General features: G+C 49.9%; 3 non-coding genes across 3 annotated transcripts; 2 read left to right on the top strand and 1 right to left on the bottom strand.

Moving 5' to 3' along the window:
* Positions 1 to 4382: 4382 nt before the first annotated feature.
* Positions 4383 to 4454, bottom strand: Trnam-cau. Its single transcript has one exon. It is a non-coding gene; the product is annotated as a tRNA-Met (tRNA).
* Positions 4455 to 6930: 2476 nt separating this feature from the next.
* On the top strand, positions 6931 to 7002 carry Trnam-cau. Its single transcript has one exon. It is a non-coding gene; the product is annotated as a tRNA-Met (tRNA).
* Positions 7003 to 21979: 14977 nt separating this feature from the next.
* Positions 21980 to 22051, top strand: Trnam-cau. Its single transcript has one exon. It is a non-coding gene; the product is annotated as a tRNA-Met (tRNA).
* Positions 22052 to 23288: the final 1237 nt, after the last annotated feature.

Here is a 23288-nt window from a genome sequence, read left to right as displayed (position 1 = left end):
AATAACGGATAGCAAAGGTCAAAGTCGCACGGGACCAGTCCGAATACCTATTATTTATTCGACGGTCTAGGCTCTTCTAAATTATTTTGAATCGTCTTATACCTATTGGAGCAGGGGTGGTGCATGAGCTCTCAAGAGAGTGGTAATTTTTTTTCTCTCGTTGTTTTCGTCCTCGTCGAAAACAATTTACGATAATGTTCTTAAACCATACCTATATAAGCAAACGGTGTTGTTACTTGTATATTTATAACTACAGTCTGCTTTAGCTCTGTTAGAAACTGCGGAGCTTAGGAACAGCTGAGTGTTTTAATTGATGTATTATCCTTACCGAGAACTACTTTATAACGACGTGTTGATGTTTGTTATCAATAACTAGGGACAAGATGCACTTTTATTACTCCCAAGCACTCAAGTTTCTTTGCCATGATTTTTTTTGCGCAGTACCGAATGAAATTCATTCTCCTATATAAATCCAATATGCATAGTACGACGCCACGTCAGACAGCGGCCATTGGCCAACGCAGACGGCAGATATATGCATTGGCCATTTTCACGACGTGCTATCCGGCGAGTGCACCTAATTTAACTAAATCTGCACCTAATCTCTTTTACAGCAAATATCTGTATTTTATGAATTTATTTGAAATAAATTCATAAAATACAGATATTTGCTGTAAAAGAGATTAGGTGCAGATTTAGTTAAATTTTTCAGTGTTTTCATGAATGATACTCTGAAAAGCAGGCATAAGTGCAACCCAGTAGCTGATAGCTAGTAAGAGACACACTGAACCTGAATTGACCCACTCTGCACCTAATCTGCACCAAATGTGCACCAGCTGTGTACCAGATGGCCGTCGTCAGTCGTGTCGTCGTGAAAACGGCTAATGTCTCTTTTCTCGTCTTCGCGGGGCTGGATAGTTCAAGCAACTGCCGCTAGATGGCAGATGCGTCCGGCCTATCGCTGCGCCTGCAGCGGCGCGGCTATACTGTGCCGCAAGGCTCCATTGCATTGCGGGCGGCGTCCACTGAGAGCTGTTTTGATTCCTTTTAAGCATATTAGGGGAATTGGTCTAAAACAACACCCTGATCATTTCTCCGAATATACCCCAAATACACTTTCTTTGAATATCACTCTGAAATTCTTCTAATATACCCTACACTGAGAACCTTTTTGATTCCTTTTGAGCATATTAGGGGTTTTGGTCTAAAACAACACCCTGATCATTTCTTCGAATATACCCAAACTATACCCTTGTTCTTTAAATAGCTCCCTTGAATTCTTCTAATATACCCTAGTAAGTACCGAAGAGGAAAGGAATATGATTCCTGTTCTATTCCCTGCGATACCCACAGTACACTCCTTTTAACCTACCAAAATACCCTTACATCGAAACCTCTAGTATTCCTTCTAAGCGTATAAGGGGAATATTTTGCAAACTATACTCGCATTATACCACGTAACACTCCCGTATTATTCTGTGATTTCCATCACTGATCTCATTGTATTCTTGCATTAGACCCCACATAAACCCAGAAGGGAAAATAATAATGCCCTAGGTATATTCGTCGTAGAACTTGCTCAGAAACTGTCTCATTACTCTCAGCTCCCTCGTCCGATTTCCCTTTATATATCGTAGCACATCCAAAACGAGGGTTAAGGTTCCATCCCCAGCAGGGCGCGTATGGCTGAATAGCCCAGCGGGGCGCGGGTTAGTGGTCAGCAACACGTCCAGGGAGCGACTGCCCGTCCTCCTCGCCCCCCCGGCCGGCCAGTCCCGGCCCGCCGACCGGTCACCGCCGGAGGCGCCGAGCGGCACAGGTACGGTATCTGACAGTGGCGGCAGAGACTGTACACTAGGGTATATTAGAAGAATTCAAGGGAGGTATTTAAAGAATGAGGGTATAGTTTGGGTATGTTCGAAGAAAATGATCAGGGTGTTGTTTTAGACCAAAACCCCTGATATGCTTAAAAGGAATCATTTGAGGAATCATTTGAGTATCTTAAGGGCATTCCGCCAGGAAAACGGCAGAGTTATAGGAGCATGACACACCATGATCAAAGGGAATAGAGAATCGTTTTGGTTGTCAGTGTCGGTAAATCAAATTTGTTGAGGAATCGACGGAGCGAGGCCGTATGACGAGGAAAAAACTGGAGCACCATGCACTGTTGGACTACACAGCAATGTCAGCCGAGGTCTTGCCCTCACCACGGATTGCTTGGCGGGGTTGATCGTCAATCTGCGAGTTTGGTTGCGGTTGGGTTGGTCCTGAGGAAAACAAGAACGGGTCAGTTTGGTGTCATCTCCGCGAAGTACTTGACGTTCCATGTACCTAAATACATGTTAGCTAGTGGATGCGATTGTTCACCGAGATCAACCAGCTATGTCGCAATTGCGCCTGAGTCATTACGAAGCAGATATAAGCCAACGTTCCGTCTTTCCCATCATCGGGGAATTCAAATCCTTCAAGAGCCTAGCCCAACAAAACAAACAAATGACAGATATAAGTAATGCTACAAAACAAACAAAGACAGATATAAGTAATGCCAAACATGTTAATCTCTACGAACAAGTGGAAATTCGTCCTAGAAATTTGATAGTGTGACAATTAGAGACCAGTCGAAATGAATCAAAAATGAAAGGAAATGCAGCTGGTAAATATGAGTCACAACCACTTCGGAGTTTAGCAATATGATCTGCAAGTTACTGTTTCGTTTTAGTCTCGACCTACACTGTGATGAAAATATTTGAAGTTAAAAGCATCATCCAGTGTCCGAATGAAACTTCTGTATGAATAAATACACTGAAAGCAACTAAAAAAAAAAAAACGCCTAGCCTGAAAGAAGAACTTCGTCTTTTTCGGACCTGACATTGGCATGAGGTCGACCCCATTCACCCTAGCAACTGAGAGGCGGGGCGACATGCCGCTCTGGGAACTCACACGCCGCTCTGTGACATAACACGTCTGCCCGGCCCTCCGTCTCGGCGGGAGCCTGAGCCGCCCAGCCCCGGGGCCGTTTCACACGGTCCATACGCCGGCTGTCAGCCGCCGCGATCCTCGGCGGCTCCCGCGCATTCCTCCGGCACCGCTGCCGGCCCTGTCATCAGACCATCGCGCCGCCGCCGGCGTCATCGCGCCGCCGCCTGGAGGCGTCATCCGTCAGTGTCATCCCGCGGCGGGTGGCGGCTCCCTCGGTCTCGCGCTGCGCACACGTGCTCTCCGACCGTGGGAGCGTGCTCGGCGCCTGCCGCCAGCCGTCACAGGCCGCCGCCCCGCCCCCGCCCCCGCCCCCGCTGCCGCCCGCCGCGCCGGGTCCCAAGGTGTCGCGTTGCGCCGCGGTGGCGTTGTTCTGCGCGGTGACGACGATGTTTGACGCGCTCGACGGTGCGCAGCGACGCCCGCCGCGGTATTTGGGCCATGGGCCCGACCGAATTTGATCCTCCGTTTCCAGTGTTGGTCGTCTTTGGTCCCGCGCCGCCGCAGGAGTTGGTCCCCCGCCGTCGCCTGAGGTTATCGCTGGGGCGGAACATACGGGATACGTGCAGGGATATGGAAAACATTCTTGGTGACCGGAACACGGATATCGGAGAAAGAGAGGCATCGTCAGCGAAAGTGGCATTTTTTAGTGTTCTTCCGGTTTTTGATGTTCTCAAATACATTGCAATCCAATCGGTCGTTACAATGGCAGTCACTGGCTGCTTAACACTAAGCAGTGTTGGACTGGACGAGGAGCGAACGTCGACTGTTAGGAAAATGAAGGAAGTAAATAGGATTGAGATCGGTTTATCAGTCTGGTTGTGCTGAGGATCACGATATCATCACGATCAAATCGAGAGCCATTAAAGGGACTATCCCACCTTTAACATGGGGTTTGAGTTGAGATAGCCAAGTTTGCGGCGAGGTTCAGAAACCACTATCTATCTAGGTTGCAACCCCCGCGGCCTCTTGGTGTTGAAGAAATTCGTTCCCTTCATTTGAAAATGGGCCTTGTACAAGGCCCTATCTTCAACATGGAGCGACCGTTAGTGTGACGTCACCTCGTTTAGTCATTCTGATTTAAATGGGTTTGGTCGTTGAAAAATCGCTTAAAACTTGGTCTGAACTTTGTTGTGGTGCCTACAGAGAAAGAAGAATCAGCTTTATGGCAGTAATGTGGCCTGGGGAAGGAGGTAATTTTGGGCTGTGACGTCACATATTTGAAAGTTTGTGTTTGGAATATGGGAAGCCTAAGATGTTTAATGAAAAATAAATGCGAGAACCGTGTTCCTGGTCATCCAATCTATAAAGTCGGGCACAATTTAACTGGTTTTAACAACATTTTAGAAGGTGGGATAGTCCCTTTAAGCCGGTAAAAGGTGCGCGCAACGGTGAGCACGTTCACGTAGCAGAGCGTGGTTTCGATCCACGGACCTCTGGGTTATGGGCCCAGCACGCTTCCACTGCGCCACTCTGCTTGATGAATGATTAAAAAAGGAAGTACAATTTCTCTAAATTTGGTGCATTTTGCCTATAATGTAATAAATGGGAACATTTGGCTCATTTTCAGAAAACTAATAGCATGATTATGGCCTATGATGCCCCCTTACAATGGTGTCATTATGGGTACTCGGTAGACGGTAACTTCGTAATGAAAATATTTTTTTACATCTCGAGGGAAAGGTTTTCTTAATAATAAAGATTTTCTCTCCTGCCAGCTACACCCATAGCTGCCAGGTCCGGTTACCATAAATAGCGCAACCGAAACCACACAAATCAGGCCTCTGGATCAACCAACACCCCATGACACAGCCATGCGGCGCGTTTACCCAAACACCCTCTCAAAAGGCCGTCTTCTATGACTATTGCCCATTTCAATGGAGCGTGCCGATTGATCCCCATTACGCCACCTTATCCCGTGCCGGTCACGTGACCCACCGTGCAGCCAATCGGCGGCGGCCAGGTGCGGGCCCACTCGCCGTGTGCCCTCTCATTCGTCTTCACCACACAAATCACCGATGACGATAACAATCCTTTGCTGCGGCACGGTAAACGAGCGCGTCGGCCGAGCCGCACCGCGACCAACATCTGTGTCGCATCGCCGCGAAAATCATCAAAGCTGCGCGCAAAACCGATCGCCGCGGCCATTCTGACGCGGTGCGCCGCTTTCAGCGTCGACGAGGTGGCACAAAGCTCTTTCTCCGCGAGTATTTTCCAATACTAAGAGGGTTTAATGTGCTTCACGGAGGCTTAAGTGTATCAAATTGAGGCTGAATGTTTTACAAAGGGGCAGAGCGCACAATACCCCGTGCCCATTGTCGGTGGCTCGGGTTGGGAGCGTTTCTTCGTGTGGTTTCAATAACACCCTTTATCCATTTTGGCCGCCTTTCTGGTGCGGCCCTCTCGTAACGACCTAAGCGTCCTTTTCATTATCCCATTTATTATTCAGTGTTAGTGCGGCGCCTTTGGCGGAGCCCGCGTCATTTCGTCACACGTGATTTTGGGACGGAGATTTTCCGAGCAAAATCTCAAAGAAGCGCGCCGGTTGTGTTCGGACTGCCACCTGGGTGCAGAGACGGGTTCCTGGAGGCGAAACTCGCCGCTCGAGCTAGCAGGGACGCCGCATACAGCTCCACTTGGGTGACTTTCAAGAATAGGGCGTCCGAGCCACACCGAGTTTACGGCGACCGTGCAAATGCCCAGAGAATTATTGCATTCGCTTCGGGTCGGAGAGGTAGGAGATGATCACACGTGGATAAACACATTGAGTGAGCTGGATTGGTTTCGGCTATTTCTTGGCCATTGCGAGCGTGCTCTATTATTGGAATGTTTTCGGACGAGTCCGGCTGGAGCACAGGCCTTCAGGGGGAATGTAAGCGTTAGTTTGGTCGGGCAGGGTAGGGTCATTCTATAAAAGATTGTTCGTTCAGAGACGTTAGTTCCATCCATTTTAACGTGAATTTCGACGCATAGGTTTGGCTTGTGTGCCTTGTGTCATGTACGGCTCGAGTTGCTACTATTCATTACATTGTGACTGGTGGATGTAAACGGGCATCAGCCAGTATTTCGGCATTTTCCCCCGACCACACGATCCAAAATTGACGGCATTGTGACGTATTTCTCTCAAAGAAGGAGAACCTAACAGCTTTCAACGGATAAGTTTGTTGGAACTGCACAGCAACTCATAAGCAATGCGAAATCCAAAGAAATTTTAGAACTTGAATAACATTTGGGCAGCAAGCACCCCTTAGCGTTAAATGCCATCTTTTTGGATCCGCCAATGGACCGTCAAAATAACAAATTAGACCTTAACAGGCAAGAAAAATAAACGTTTAACCATCTATGTCGTTTAATCGCTTAAATCGAACGACTGTGGTGAATTTAATGGCATATGTAGTTAGGATTTTAAATGACCTTTTCCTCGATAATTAATTGGAAATTCAATAAAAAGTAAATATTATATTTCCGCTTTTTATTGAATTTCCAATTAATTATCGAGGAAAAGGTCATTTAAAATCCTAACTACATATATCAAGATGTTCCTCGCTAGAGCACTGCATACGAATTTAATGGCAGGTTCAATTTCTACAGAATGGATGAAGTGCTGAGCACCTCCCCACAATATGTTACTTGTGTCATCAGCCGTACTTGAGCCGTACATGTGAGCATTGAGCAATGCATTATCTCATCGAGAAGCATCGCCCGACCCGTTCGAGCTCGAGCTGCTCAGTGCCCACGTCAGCGGACCGTCACTGTAGGTGGCAGCACCATCGCGTCGTCAGCACGCGTCGCTCGCGCGCGTGCGCAGGGGTCACGGCTGGCACAGAATGACGAAACAATGAGTCGCTCGGCGCCATGGGCAGATATTGTGCAATTCGCAATCAGTCCTAAGCTGTCCGCAGACTGTGATTGGTTCAACTGATGTGTAGACCGACATTGCAGGTAGTCCGGCACAGCAGAGTGGCGCAGTGGAAGCGTGCTGGGCCCATAACCCAGAGGTCCGTGGATCGAAACCACGCTCTGCTACGTTTTGGTCCCCTGAGCCTTCCCTGAGCGAATTTCATGAAGTGTTATGCAATGGAACCCGTGGCTGCATGCTTCATGACATGCTGACACACAAAAATGCGCCTATGATGACAAAAAAACCGGCATCGAGGTCTTGGAATATTTATAATTCTGTTGTTCAAGAAAATTTAAGTTGTCGAGCTGATGTCATCATCATCAATATCATATCATGCCACCAAATCTAGGTATATGCCTTCGCCTCTGTCATTTTCTTCTTCTTAAAAAGCTTCTTTTTACCGAATCAAGATGAGGTGTGGCGATTAAAACAAGGCTCAATAAGCCTCATGCACAATAAAGAAACTTTGAAAGGGATTTATATTTATGCTTTGTTGTTTATTATGATCTGCTCATCCATTGGCGAATCCACAAGTGGTTTGGAGCGCTGCTGGGGGGGGGGGGGGGTTATAACATATTGCATATTGTCAGGACATACCTATTGCTCAAAAAAGTTTTTCAGTTTCTAAAACACTCGTCTAATTTCACTTACCTTACGCCTTGTCGTGGCCGTGAGGATCAACGGTAAGAAAATTGCAAAGCCCACCCCGATCAATCGCCATCAATCATTATGCACAGTCCATAACGACACTTGCCAAATGCTTGTTTGATGCTCTCTGCTCGGTTGGGAAGGACATATAAGAGATGAGTCATCGTGCCGCCCCCTCCCCCCCCCCCCCCAGCCGCAGCCCGCAGATAACTCTGACTCGCGCGGTGGGTCGGGGTCGCCAAAGACGCAGCAGGCGCGTTACAAAGTGACCGTCCTCGGCGCATTCAGTAGCGGCGGCGCGACTGCGACGGTGGCGGCGCGGCCATCTGGCAGCGACTGAAAGCGGCGCGGCCACCCATTCCTCGTCGCGTCAGCGACTCACAAAGCGGTCGGCGCTCACTGGGGGCGCCGGGGAGCCTCCCACACAAAACCCCGCCCGCCCCGGCGCGCCCCTGACCGCCCCGCGCCGCCCTCCCGCCACCCGCCGCCGCGCTGACACAGCCTGCGCGCAATGATGGCAACAAAGGGTATTATGGCGCTCTTGAGACGCCGCTGACACCGGCCGCGTGATTTGGGGCTCACTGGGAGCTCTCTGTGGGGAGGTTGTGTGGGGGTTCAGCGTCGGTGGCAGACTGTGGGGTGCCACACTGTGGAGAGAGTTATTGAGGCGGTTGGTGGAGAAATGGGCGCTGTTCTGCTGAGACAGTGGTCAGTGAAGGGCAATAGGGCGACTGACGCACTGGGAGCGGCTGACGGTGGCCATGCACAATTTCAGCTATTAGAGAAACGGTGACATTTGCAACTCCATAGCTGCGCGCTCTTTAGCCATTGGCAAGCATCACTCATGCCGATCACCTATCGGGATTGCATCAAAATTAAGTTGTGAGTTCAATTTCCTCCCATATTTCTATAATCGTAATGGCAATATTCAATTTTGGCAAATGGAAACAGATTGGAATCCAACGGAAGACCTATAAGTATTATTTATCTTTCATGAAATATTAGCCGTTTTCACGAAGGTCATCTGATACACAATTGGTCAGAGTAGGTGCAGATTTGGTGCAGATTTTGGTAAAATTAACATTAGGTTCGCTGTGCTTCTTAAAAGTTATCGATTTGGGTTCCACACATGATTATATGCTCATTTTTTTCAGATTATCAGACATTATTTTCGATTAGAACACTGAAATAAATTCATGATATGAAAATATTTGTTGAAAGAGATTTGGTGCAGATTTGGTCAAATTAGGTACATTTGCCAGAAATCCCGTCGTGAAAACGGCTATTACTAATGTGGAATTCATTTTTATAAGTTGAATTTGAAGTTCTGACAAAACACAACGGCTCATGCTGTACAGGGTGGGGCAGCATAATCGGGAATGCTTTTTGGGCTCTAATCATGAGTAGGCATGACATTATTTTGATAAATTATAGCATGGCAATGAAACGCCCAAAAGTTGTGCATCATCTAACATGACTACATCCATGAGCATGCAACCTCCTGGAAAAGAGCAGCAAAATAGTTCGACGGTGCTCCAAGTGCTTTGCGCGCGCCCATAGACACTAATGTTAAACGAGTAAAACAAGAACATTTTGTTGAAACCCCTGCAATTCCACGTAAAGGTTGCTGGACAGGTCAACGTGTTATCACGGACAATAAGGATTGTGTGGGAATACTTAGGACAAAAGGTTAACGTAATCGTCGTAAAATAACTCTTAGCAGAGGACATACAGATGACTCACTTGAATATAAGGAAGACGCTCTTGAGCATATTAAAAAGAAACAATGTTCAAAACTTCAGCGACCAAAAATCTCACCACCGACTGGAATACGACAAAAAAGAATGGCAAGCCATATAGGGGATTGTATCGAGAATATTCCAGCGGTCATGCAAAGTAAACATCCTGTTGGGGTGATGGACCTATGGGTGGTCTTCAAGGGAGGTGCACGTGGTGCACCCTACTTCATCGAGCCCAGATAAAATGAGCACCTCTGGTAAATACATCCGCACTGTGGCAGACTCATGTGGAGCCGTCGGAACAGAGGAGCACTGACGGTCCAGATCACGTCTTACGAGGACTCTGTCCGTGCTGGTACTGCAGTGAGGACGACATGTTATTGTGTAGGGCACCTCCACCTGAGATGAACCAAAAACTTCTGGTCCTTCAACTCCGCCGATTTAAATCCGACCAAATTCTTTACATGGAGCGTTTTTTGGTAGAAGGTTAATGAACAACTTATCATCAGTAAAGACGGTCTTCAGTGCAAGGTACGATGCTGATGGGCGATCATGGACAAGCAGGAGGTTGCACGTGCATGCGCGTGCTTTTGGACCCGCCTTGAGAAGGTCATCGACGCCGAGGGCGGTCACATAGGATGAGAGATAGGTAAAAGGTGACCAATTGATGGGATGTTGCTAAAATAGTGCTTGGAGCTGTATTTTTAAATTCATGACCAAATAATCCCGTTTGATATTTATTCCCGATTATGCTGCCCCACCCTGTATAGGTATTTAAATTTTGCGTTAAGTATAGCCGGAAAGAATTATAATCACAAACTGATTTCCGAAAGGCGATGTTCTGCTAAAAAAAACTTATATTTACATTAGACCACAACCTCTTGTTGCTTTTTTAACTATCAACTGTTTTGCAAAGCTAAGTTCAACCTCACTGGTTAAAACATTCACTGATATTCTGATAGTCCAAGCGATTATAATACCCCCCTCGCGAATTTTTGCGATATCTCAAAAACGGCGGTGCGCAGCGCCGCCAAACTTTCAGTACCTTTTCTTACATCAATTTGACACGTTCCCTGAAAATTTGAGCGAAATCCGTCGGAAAATGTTTGAGAAATTGACGTTTTAGTGACGTCATGTTCGCCATTTTCGCCTCAAAAACGGCAAAAGTTCAAACGCCGCTAACATCTTCATTTTTAAAGAAATTAAGACGTAACAAAAAAGGTTATACGTAATTTTACTTTGTCTATCAAATGGCTATCTCGGTTTTTTGAAAATGTTGGATTTTGGCCTAAATTTTTTTCAAAAAACTGACTTTTTTGGAAAAATCATTATAAAATCCAAAATTTTGAGTCTATCGAAAAAACCAGAACATATGTCAGAGAAACCGTCTATGTGCACCTACATACCAAATTTTAGAAGAATCGGTTCAAAAATGTGGGAGTTATTCAAAATTTTATGACGTCACGACACACAAAATTTTTGAAAAATGACTTTTTTGGAAGTTCTAGACCTCGTACGGAAACAAAAATAGCACCATTCGATTCTCCGTGAAAAACTGCATCAGATAGACACCTTTTTAAGCCTTAACAACCAACTTCAAAATTTGACCTCACTTGACCTGACCTTGACCTGACCTCGACCTGAAATTCATCCAGAGGTGGTCCATATCACTTATTGAGTGTGCCTATTGAATTCTATGAGTAAAAAGACCCATAAAACATGTGTCGCACATGCCCTTTTCTATATTTTGTTTTTTGGTGACCTGACCTGACCTGACCTGACCTTGACCTTGACCTCTGAATGATATTGTATGCAACGAATATTGTCTTGGTAGCCTAAGAACACGTTTTGGGCAATCAGTCTCAGTCCATGACTCCATTCTTCGGCAACTACGGTGCAAGGCCGATACTGTAGAAACTTGCAATTTGTACCCTTGACCTGACCTTGACCTTGACCTCAAACTTTAAATTAAGTACATGTTTTTAGTAGTTCGTGATGAGAGCTTTCGATTGGCGTTTGAATTTTCCAAATCGGACCATTAGTTTGGGAGATAACAGGGGGGGTAAAATTTACCCCCCCCCCAGCCCCGCGCGTTCGGCTGGAGACCCCAGCCCCGCGCGGGTTAATCGGGGGGGGGGGGTGGGGGGGTCAGTTTTGACAGCTATAAATGTCCTGTCGTTTTGACCTCAAGTATTTGTGCCTGTGTGCTGTCATCACGGCTGTCATTGTCATGAAAAAAAAATAACACAATGGTAAGCATTTTATCTTCAAGCGTTAATAAGGTAGAAGTTTGATGAAATGTGCTGCCGATCTTTAGAGTACTGTCTAACAAAAAGTGTCATTATTCAGCGAACTTCCCTGGAACTACCACCAGGACCGGTTACAACGTTTGTCTGCACAAACCCCACCTGCACAAAAACCTTAAACGTGTCATGAAAAACCTTTCACACCTATGACTGCGCTAATTATCAGTAACATGATGCCCAATGATACAAATATGACCAGATCGTTTTTACATCACCTCATTGACACTTTTATAATTATGAGCCTCTAGAATGCCTACCGACAGAGCTTTTGACAGTCGTAACATGTCATGTAGCCACCTTGTATGGATCTCACGCACGAGTCTGACGCCTGGTAAAAACCGATGACCCTCGACAAGCGTGTACACAGCAGAGGCTGATGAAGCCCACCGCTGTCAACACTCCCGATAACCCATCGGACACCACGCGCCAATTACGCCTTTACCCGCCGCCCCGAGCCGGCAGCTCGACCTGTCATCATGCCAGGCGGTCACGATGTTCGCATCCGTCACCGCCGGCCGTCGGACACCGGCGCGCGGTCGGAAGGTGTTATCGCACGTGTTGTGCCGCTCCCAGACACAGCCATCCTCGACTTGAGAAATCTCCTGTACGCGGAGCGAGGCCCGCTCGTCACCGTTCATCAAACCAGAGGTGCGGTTTTTGTATGGCCAGGGGTGGTTCTAATCAATCCAAGACGGCCAGTTAGCATGGAATCAGCCTAATTGGCAGGTCGGGCACGTGAGAGGACAAGGACACGTGGCGACTTGGGAGGACCAGAAGTGATGGGGTGCGCCGATCGCTGACGGCTTCTGTGTTTTGCTGTCGACGCCTGATTGACTTGGAACGGCAGGTCATTTTTAGCTGGAATATCAGTTGCTGTCCTTCACGTCATTCTAATTGTTATCTTAAAGCGCATCTCAGAAGATAAATATTTAAAATGCGCGACGTACGTCCGTAAGCAACGTCCGCTTGGCCGCGCCATATTAAATTAAAAAGTGATGCAAATATAAATCAATCGCAGGAAAAAGTGCCATCAAAATTTAACGATGTCCCAGCAGGTTCAACGACAGCATTGAGTGAATTATCTTTGTTTCAAATATTTGCAGGTAAACATGGCTTATTGGCACCAATGCTTTGAATAATTGGTATTCCTTGCAATGCCAAAAGTCAGGTAACTCTGAATATTTAGAGGGTTCCAGTTTTCGATTAACACCTCACAAGGGCGGCATGGCTCTAACAGCGCCACCCCATGTGGAGCCTGCTAAACATCACAAAAACAAATTACTGACAGCTGCTGGTACATTTCTTAACGCCCTGTCTTCCCACTGTTGGCATCCTCCTTATTGGCTCGTTTCCCACGCTCCCCCGAGCCCCTGGTCCCTCGTAATGGTCTGTTGTCCTGTTTATAAATACCGCTCTTCACACCCCAGACAGACACCAAAAGACGCGCGCGCCAAACGCCTTCCCCTCTCTCCCTCCCCTCTCTCTCTCTCTCTCTCTCTCTCTCTCTCTCTCTCTCTCTCTTTCTCTCTCTCTCACGGGGGCGGGCTGGGGAGAGTCGGAGGAGGCGTCTCGCCCCTCCCCCTCATTAGGCAGTCCTGCCTCAACAGCTCTTCACGTGCAGCGGCGCGCGAGGCGCACGGGGACGGCACGCTCGTTAGACCCCGCTCTACTCTGATATACGACACGCCACGTGATGGAGCGAGGGGCGATGGTGCCACCTCTGACCCGTGAACGCGGTGCGACGCGCGTCGCCTCGACACCGCTCAAGTTTCGCCGATGGACTGGTTCGGGCGGGGTGCGCGAACAAGCCCAGCGGTCTATTTTTTGCTCGCTCGCGACGCGGTTGAGTGAGAGGCCCGGACCACGGGGGCCGTTCTCACGCTTCCGCGGCCATCTGGGCCGCAGAAGTCGACACCGACGGACCCGCGTCGGTGGCGACGCTGGGGCGGGTGAAGGCGTCGGACCGGCCGACGGAGGGGTGGACGGGGACAGAGAGGGCGCCGGGCGCCGGGCGCGCTGGAGGGGTGGACGGGGACGGAGGGGTCGCCGGGCGCGCGGGAGGGCGCCGCGGGGTCGTAGGTCACCGTGGCGTCACAGCAGCGCCCTGTGTCCGACCAGAGCCGTGTCGGTGGTGTTTGTTTCGCCAGTGGAGGTGCTGTAATGGGCGCGACGGAGTCGTTGTCGCCTGTCACTGGCGATGGTTGTGTCGAGACCGACAGCGGCCGTCGGGACGGGCAGGGGCGGGCGCCTTCAGAGCACATCTGCTGCTGGGGCGAGGTGAAAAATTGGGATGTTAGTTATGGCTAATGGGTGGACGAAGACGGTGCCACTGACGGATTTTGACCTTGGGGCGTTCCTTGGAGGTAGTTTGCCACGCGTGTGGCGGCTGCCTGGGGAGGAAAACAGACACATTACACATGTAGCGTGTCGCACTCACTTGTATTTGCTTCCCGATCAAGATAACAATTCAGTACCGGTGCCGCACTCTCTGCGCTCGGCTCCGATCCCACACTGCCCTGCGACCGGTCAGCGACCTCCGCCGGCAGGTAGATAGGCCCGCCCTCTACGATCGAACACCGAAAGTTGCAGTTCTTGCTCTTAACACTAGTTGAACGCCTACACCACATCCCTCAATAAACAAGAGCGAACACAGAAGTCACAAAGCGCCTACACCACATCCCTCAATAAACGAGAGCGAACACAGAACCACAGCTTCCAAATACGACCTACACATCGCAACAGAAACACGGGTGACAATCGGAATGCATCAAGTCAATAACTGTCGCAGAACTTAATACAGTCGGAAGGCACTGCGATCAGAGCTCTTCCCGAAACACACGGCACATTGCATCAGGAACGAGTCACACTATGGCACATAATAATCTGGCGGACGGATAGTGCGAGCGGAACGACGAAGCGGAATCAGAACTGTCGTCTCGTGAGTCTCCTTACTGACAGATGGCAACGAAAAATGCACTTCTGGATTCGGAGACCACACCGACCCATCTGCAGCCTTAACTCGAGAAAATCCGCCAGTGTCCTCCTGCGACCCCTGTGCACCACGCTCGGCCGATTCAGCGCCCTCTGAAACGGGCTCCGCTGTCTCAGCGTGCCACAATCGCGGCTTCAGCCGGTTGTGGTGCACTGTGAGAATCTTTCTACTGCCTTCTACCTTTATCCTATAATTTAAATCGCCCACCTTGGAAAGCACTTCTGCTGGTTTCCATGGGCGCACAAACTTATGGTATTCACCCCTTCTGACGACTTTCCTGTATAAGAACACAGCGTCACCAGGTGAGTATTCACGTTCGACGGTTTTACGGTCATACAACTCTTTGTTTCGCTCGTGAGCCTTGTCAGAGCGACTGAACGCTAGCGTGTGCATTTTCTGCAGGCCCTGACGTAGATCGTCGACATATCGTGAGAGCGTTTGTGTACTGGAGCCCTTTGGAACTGAGCCCAGCTCAGCCTCTAACGGCAGCCTGGCATCTCGTCCCATCATTAGCATGTACGGTGAGAAGCCCGTGCTGTCGTGCACTTGGGCCCTGTAGCCAAGTAAGAGAAGCGGAAGGTGCCGATCCCAGTCTGCATGATTGGCTTCTAGATGGCGAGCCAGCATGTCTAAAATAGTCTTATTTACTCTCTCGCACACCCCATTGCCCGCTGGCCAGCCAGGTGATGTCTGCGTCTTTTTAATACCAAGCAATCGACACATTTCGGTGAAGACAGACCCGCAGAAGTTAGCTCCCTGGTCCGAGTGAAATGATTCAGGCACGCCAAACTGGGCAATAAACTCGTTAACCAAGACCTCTGCAATCTCAGTCGCTTCCTGACTCTTGAGAGGATACGCCGATGTCCATTTTGTGAAGTGATCTATTACGACCAGAATGTGTTTGTGGCCTGACGGTGTTTCAGGCAGGTTTGTCAGCAGATCGATAGCGACTTTTTGCAGTGGTGAGGTCGCTACTAAACTGCCAAGCGGAGCTCGGGGTTTCGGTGCGGGCGTGTTTCGAGTCGCACAGCGCTCGCAGCGTCGGCAAAACTGAACAGCGTCGTCCTCCAAACCCGGCCACCAAAATCTGAGCCGAACCTGTTTCACCAACTTCTGCGCACTGAAGTGGCCTCCCGCCGCACCGGAATGCAGCGATTCCAACACACCTTCGGTCAAGTGTTTGGGAACCACGACCTGCAGTTCTTCTTTGCTGCTCGGAAACCTTTTAAACAGCCGGCAGACGAGCCCGTCTGCCAGCCTGAGCCGGCGGAACTGATGAAAATACCGCCGAGCGTCATCACTGACGACGCTTCTTTCGGGTCGCGACTTCCTTCTCAGCCAACCAATCACCTCGGACAGACCACTGTCTTTTCGCTGCTCATCTCTGAGGAACGAGCAGGACCAGCTTGAGACACTGACCTCTCCTGAGTCAACGGCACAGATGGTGGCGCCACCTGTCATTGACCCACACGCCTCCGTCTGACAGCCCACGTCAGCCGTCGGCTGAGGCATCCGGCTCAAGGCGTCCGCGTCTCCGTGCGCGGAGCCTGCCCTGTGAACGATGTCAAACTGGTAATCAGCCAGTATTTCCAGCCATCGTGCTAGCATGCCTTGCGGGTCCCGGAAATTCACCAACCACTGCAGGCTGCTGTGGTCTGTTCTCAGCTTGAACCGACGACCGAGCAGATAGTGCCTGAACAACGTCACAAACGTCACTGCTGCTAGCAACTCTTTCTTTGTCGTGGAGTAGTTTTTCTGAGCCTTAGTCAAAGCTTTACTCCCATAGGCTATGACTCTCTCTCTTCCATCTTTGTCAACCTGGAGCAGACAGCCGCCTACGCCACGGTGTGAGGCGTCCGTGTCGAGAATGAACTCGCCCGCCTCGGGGCTGAAATCAGGGAAAGCGACCACGGGAGCCGTCGTTAGCAAATGTTTCAGGCTCTGAAACGCCGCGTCGGCCGCATCGCTCCATTGGAACTGGATGTGTTTTTGAGTGAGGAAGTATAGCGGAGCTGCCACTGTGGCGAACTGTGGGATGTACTTGCGAAAATAAGACGCCAATCCCAAAAAGCTCGTCAACTCTTTTGCTGATCTCGGGGCAGGCCACTCCAGCACTCGCTGCACCTTCACTGGATCCGGGGCCACACCCTCTCCAGAGATCACGTGACCCAGGTAGGTCACACTGCTGCAGAAGAAACTGCACTTCTGAAGGTTTACTGTGAGCCCCGTCTCGTGCAGGCGACTGAGCACCATTTCAAGCCTTGCCTGCACCTCAGCGACAGATCTTCCGTGCACGATAATGTCGTCAAAATACGACAGACAAACTGATGGAGATAAGCCTTTCAGAACGACATTCAGAAGTCTCGCGAAACTGCTTGGTGCGCCAGCAGCTCCGTAATTGCACCTCACGTACCGGTACAGCCCCCACGGTAGGCAGATGGCGGTTTTGTCGCGGTCCTCCTCGGCCACGCTCATCTGGTTGTAGCCGGAGTTCAGGTCGAGCACACAAAACACGGATGAGCCGGCCAGGGCATCGATGACGTCATCTATCCTGGCCACCGGGTACGCAGGGACCTCAGTCACAGCATTCACTTTCCTCATGTCCGCGCATATCCTCAGACCGCCAGAGCGCTTGCGAACACAAACGATTGGACTGGCCCAAGCACCGTTACACTCCTCCAAAATTCCTTTATCGAGCAGATCCTGTATCTCCCTTTTCACCTCAGCCTCCAAATGAGGCGGCACCCTTCGGGGACGCTGTCTGATAGGAGGACTATCACCTGTTTTGATCGTGTGCTCTACTAGTGTACTGTGGCCAATCCTACCATCAAACATGTCACTGAATTGTCTCAGCATTGCTCTGAATTCCATTTCTTCGGCTGGAGATAAGTTCGAACCATTCAAATCAACTGAATCAATAGATGACTTTGTGCTTAGAGCACCTACGACAACCGGATTTTCCTCGAATGAATATTCAAACTGTGAATCCACACTTCCAATCACCCTTCCTTTTGGAACCGTTACGTACTGATCGGATAAATTTCTCATAACAACATGGATCTGCGTACCGCTCTGGACATTGACAACAGCTGGGACCACAACATAGCCCTCCCTCACCAGCGGCTCCAGAACCGCCTCACCTGAGAAGGACGCGTCTGCCGGAAATGCAGACACCACACATTCCGTGCCGGGTGGAAGTGAGCAGTCCTCGGCAATGAGGACATCACATGCCGGCGGCTGAGCTACCTGTGCGCCGTCACCGTCCGAGACGCGGCCACCAGCAGCAGGCGCCGATCCGCCGCAGTCGGTGTCAGGTGCGGCGCACCCGCCGCCGGCCGGGCGACTGGAGGGCGAGGCCGCAGTGCTCCCGCACGCGCCATCCCTCACTGTGGCACAGATCACAGATTCCGGCTCCTTAAACTCTAGCTTTCTATCAGCCACATTGATGAGACAGCGGTATCGTTCAAAGAAGTCACGGCCAAGTATACAATCAGGGCTTACATCGCTACAAACATAAACAGACATTTCACCAGCAAAATCACTTATAGCTACTGTAACTTGTACCGTACCCCGGAGCGGGAGGTGTTTCCCCGACACAGTTTCAGCATACAAATTGGTGGGCACTAGGGGTTTGCCTAATTTTTCGGCCAGCACATTTGAAATCACCGTGATAGAGGAGCCCGTGTCTACAAGGCACATACAGCTGACACCATCTACTGTACCTTGTACCGAGAAACCTGCAGACAGCCTTACTGAGGCGGCCCGGTCGGTCCGCGGTGGTCTGGCTCGCCGTTCTGTTGGGGGACTCCGAGAGCCCCCCGTGGTCCGTTTCCCGACTGGCACGCGGCCGCCAGATGGCCCCTCCGACCGCAGACCCGGCACACTGCGTTCCGGTACCTGCAATCAGCTCGGACGTGTCCATATTTGGCACAGACGTAGCACTGAATGTTCTGCCGTCTGTCACCGGTCGATGAGCCCCGCTCGGTGCGGGACGCGCCCTCCAGTCGGTCGAGGCGCTGCAGGATCTGCTCCAGCAGCTGATGAGTCGTGTCGGTGACTGCCGCCACCCGACCGGGCGCAGGAGAGCCTTGCTGCAGCTGCTCGGCACACAGCATGTTGCGCACCTTTTCCACTGCCGCACCAAAGTCATTGATACCCCCACTGACGATCTCCATTTGGTAGCGAGGGGGCAGAGCTCCCAGAAAGTAATTGAAAAGGAGACCTTCCGATGAGCAGTTTGGGAAAGCCTGGCTCACTTCATTCTTGAGTTCGATCAAGAACAGATCAAATGACTGCCCGCTACCGGGCAAAAACTTCAGTGCACCCAGCTTCAGATGATGAGCCACTGGACTGGGAGACACAAAACATTGCTTGAGTCCACTTTGGAGAGCTCCCAAATCGCCCTTTTGGGCTTTGGTTAAGCCGTCATATGCACGTTTCGCAGCCCCCTCCAGACACAGAGGAAAAAACAACAGTTTCTGGTCACTGGTCCAGGCTTGAGCAGATGAAAACAGATCATAATCAGCACAAAAAGAGCAAAATGAATATGACGTTTCGCCAGAAAATTTCGGCGCGCTCACAGAAAACGTCGCCATCTTGAACTGAAATCAAATCCTGACAAATCTTCCGGCTAATATCTTTCGCTGTGACTGTGTCGGTAATGCGGCGCTTGTGCCTAGAGACCAGCAAAAAGTCTCTCACTGCTAAAGGCAGGTCTTCCGCCGAAGAGCTGGTAAGTCACCAACTGATCAGGTTGCCCGAGGCAACGCCACGTAGTCACTGCGCAGCGCCGCCATATTGGTTTCACGCAGTTAACCACTTAATGTGGTCAATTAAGAGTGCTGCCTCACTGTTATTGAGCACTGCGACTGCCTCCGATCAAGTAGCACAAGTTTTCACCGCTGCCACCACTTGTAGCGTGTCGCACTCACTTGTATTTGCTTCCCGATCAAGATAACAATTCAGTACCGGTGCCGCACTCTCTGCGCTCGGCTCCGATCCCACACTGCCCTGCGACCGGTCAGCGACCTCCGCCGGCAGGTAGATAGGCCCGCCCTCTACGATCGAACACCGAAAGTTGCAGTTCTTGCTCTTAACACTAGTTGAACGCCTACACACACACGGCACGTATGTGGAAGCTGATGGAGCTGTTTGGGGTCAAACCCACTCTCTGGAACTGGACACAGATGTGCGACTGTACGGAGAGAACAACGGGCGCCCGTCAGTCACTTCGGATCAGCATCCACATCTTTGGTACTTTCGAAGTGCTCCAGATAATTAGCGGACAATGCTGATTACTTCCGTATCATCAGTTTTGACATGGGCTTTGTGTAATTGACGGGAGAAATGATTCTAGGGCTCGTTCACTTCATTGTTCTTTCACTGTTCGGATGAAGTGTACTCTCATCTCATCTTCCCTACTCAACTCAACATCCCTGCTCAACTTCAACAGAGGCGGATGTAGCTCAGAGTTTTTTTTTTTGGGGGGGGGGGGCAAACCATAACAATTTATCAATTCTTTCCATGCCTCGTCCATAGACGTAATGTTAAAATTATGCCGTTTGGGGGGGGCAAATGCCCATTTTGCCCCCCCTGGATCCGCCACTGAACTTCAAAACCATTGGGCTATGGCGCTGAGTAAGCATTTCTTATGGTCATTCATCCCAGAGAAGTAAATTGTAGGACAAAGCAGTCGTTCGTTACCTGGTTAACGATCGCCTTCTCTCAGTGTCACTAAATTATGGCGACTTTTGTGGACAAGCATGACGATCCCCCTGGGCGACAAGCCGACAATGCCTTATAAGACCGTGATTTATAGGGTGGAAGATGACATCATCCATTGTGAGGCATATCCGAGCATCTATGAACAATTGAGGCCACTTCTGTCTCCCGAGATACGGAGTCTGTTCCGATGGGCTGACCTTTGACACGGCTATCTTTGCGGCCTGCGTGCCTGTCAGAGGGTGCGTCATTCAGGAATTACGGAAGTTCCGTGGGTGACGACAGACAAGCCGATTGCGTCATTTGGGAGATGTAAGTTAAACGATAATAGCCGTTTTCACGACGGGCTATCCGGCGAATGCACCTGATTTGACCAAATCTGCACCTAATTTCTTTTACAGCAAATATCTTCATTTCATGAATTTATTTCAGTGTTTTAATCGATGATGCTCTCCGATAATATGACAAAGGAGGCATATAAGCATTAAGCAATTAGTGCAACCCTAGCTGATAGCTGCTAAGAGACACACTGAACCTGATTTGACCAAATCTGCACCCAATCTGTACCAGATGTGCACCAAATGTGTACCAGATGGTCGTGAAAACAGATAATGTTATCGTTTCACACGAACTGTCACGTTGTGTATCGTGCATCCTTTCTTCTACGTGCAATTGCATCTATCGGCTACGAACTTCTTGAAATGCCAACACAAATGTATTTTTCACCTGTGTTTTCTTCAAGCAGAAGTCGTAGTCGATGCATTATACAATTGCAGTTTGTAAATCACTTGCATATAACATTTACATTAACTTGCAGTTACATTTACGCGCAGCAGTGGTCGTAACGCATCAAGAAATCCGTCCATCAGATACCTTCCAAAAATAAGATGATTGACAAACGTCCGATTCCAATCGAAACTGGAATTGTCTTCGGTATCTGATCGCAGGCGGGAGCCCAAAGTGCCATAATATTCTGAACACCTGGTATCGGATAAGATATATAGGCGAAGATAAAGGTGACGAGATGTTGATTTATGTCCTGAGCTATGTACAAATTAATTATGGGCCTTCCAAATTAGAAAGGGTGATGAACCAAAAACTTCGCTGACCCCCAGACGTTTTTAGCAACACATGCCTACGTTTTTGCTTTCGGTTGGTCTGGTCGACTGGGGGAAAGCAATAGGAGATTTTGTCCTGCGTATGATTGCGAGTGTTCAAAGCAGCTAAGCTGGCCGAAAAGGCAGCTACTTGTTGCAACTGTCAATTTGTCATTGTTAAATGCGACTTATGCAGATTTAGCGAGTGAGCCTGAAGTTTTTGGTATAAATCTGGAATCAAAGCTTTCCATTCCTGCATGGGCTGCAGGGCCGCATGAGCAGTAATCGCCACGCAGTTCGGAATGTGGATTGCTCTTAAATGTACAATACAATGCAATGCAATACAATTCAGCCAGCATGCTGACACTTCCTGGTGATACCTATTTCTCGTTACGATGATTGCGTGATTGTGTGAAGTTTTCGCCGAGCCATATAATCCGCAACTTTGGTGAAATTGATGACCTGGATCCCGGTGCCTAACATCTCGGCGGGCTAAGAAACTAGTTGATATTCATGAAATATTATTATGGCAGTTCTTTTGTACTATATATCTTTTCGTTTAAATGGCTCCGGAAAAAGCAAGCCGGATCTTAATTGTCAGCAGAGTGGCGCAGTGGAAGCGTGCTGGGCCCATAACCCAGAGGTCCGTGGATCGAAACCACGCTCTGCTAGGTGGCACGCGCTGGTTCGATTTGCAGAGCACCAGCGCAGCGGCTCCTTTGCTCTTGCTGGTAATTGTTCTTTGCCGCTGCTGGTAACTTTGCCTCTTATTGACAATAAATCATAATTAATGCTGTCAACTGGGCCGAGAGGTATAGAAAATCGAAAACCGTCCAGCACATAGTTTTGTACCAGCGCTCGTGTCCTAAACGTAAGGCAGCCCACGAAAGATCAGTTCCAAAACAAATTTGCGCAGTAACATCTGCCACTTATATTGTTCGACGAGATCCGCCAGTCCTACCTGATCCCGTCTTTCAGTTTCAAAAACAAGCAATCAATATTCGAGCCTCCTTGGCCGTCTCAGCTGAGATGACTCCATCTGACTGGCATCTCTCCTAATCCCCTCATCATCCGACCCTCCAGACGGACACAATCACCGGGCGCGGCGGTAAGTTGTGAGTTGTCACACACCCCGAGCCGCTGTTTGGGCCGCTCCTGCAGTCGCAGCTGCTTCCGGTCAGATCTAATCCTCCAACGTCAACCGGCTCAGCGGCGGCGCCACAGAAACGACCAAATCGAATGAAAACAATCCTCAACCGGAGCTATTTACTCGCGTCCCGTCCCTTTTTAGCCTCAATTTGCGCTCGGGCCAAATCTTGATGAGGGATTAGGTCATTGTGTGCTCGGCCTTTCTGTCGTTTACCTTGCCTGGCCGGCCCCGGTCCAGCCCCGGTCCGGCCCCGTCCGGCCCCGGTCCGCCCCCTCTGTGCCCTCCCCGCCCCATCGACCCCCGGTGGCGCTATTCAGAGGCGCCCAGTCACCGCGGCTCCGTTTAGATGGTATCGGCGCGCGCGAACGAATCACAAAAACCTTTTAAACGCGGCTCGCGCGGCGCTGCTTTCTTGGCGTGCACGTGGCCTCCTGGGCGCAAAACAGGCCGCACGGCGGCCGCCTCAGAGCTGCCGCTTTGTGTGCCGCCGGCCAAACCTTTGGGAAACATGGCCAGGCGCCGTGATCGGTGGTTCGGTATTGTCGCTGTCCCGCCAGCCGTGAGAGAGGGCCAGGGCAGCAGATTATCGGCGATCGGCCAGGTGCCGCGGGAGGAGCCGCCGAGCCGGCGACAGGGCTGTTATTGGTCTCTGTGTTTGGTCTCCGTCTCTGTCTCCGTCTCTGTATCCGTCTCTGCGACTGTCTACCTCTGTATCTGTCTCTGTCCTCTGTCTCTGCCTCTGTAACTGTTCATCCCTG

The sequence above is a fragment of the Amphibalanus amphitrite genome, unplaced genomic scaffold (assembly GCF_019059575.1).
Source record: "Amphibalanus amphitrite isolate SeventyFive unplaced genomic scaffold, NRLGWU_Aamphi_draft 001057F_arrow, whole genome shotgun sequence".
NCBI lineage: Eukaryota > Metazoa > Arthropoda > Thecostraca > Balanomorpha > Balanidae > Amphibalanus > Amphibalanus amphitrite.
Note: the sequence above shows the minus strand (reverse complement) of the source record. Positions and strands in the feature narration are given on the sequence as shown.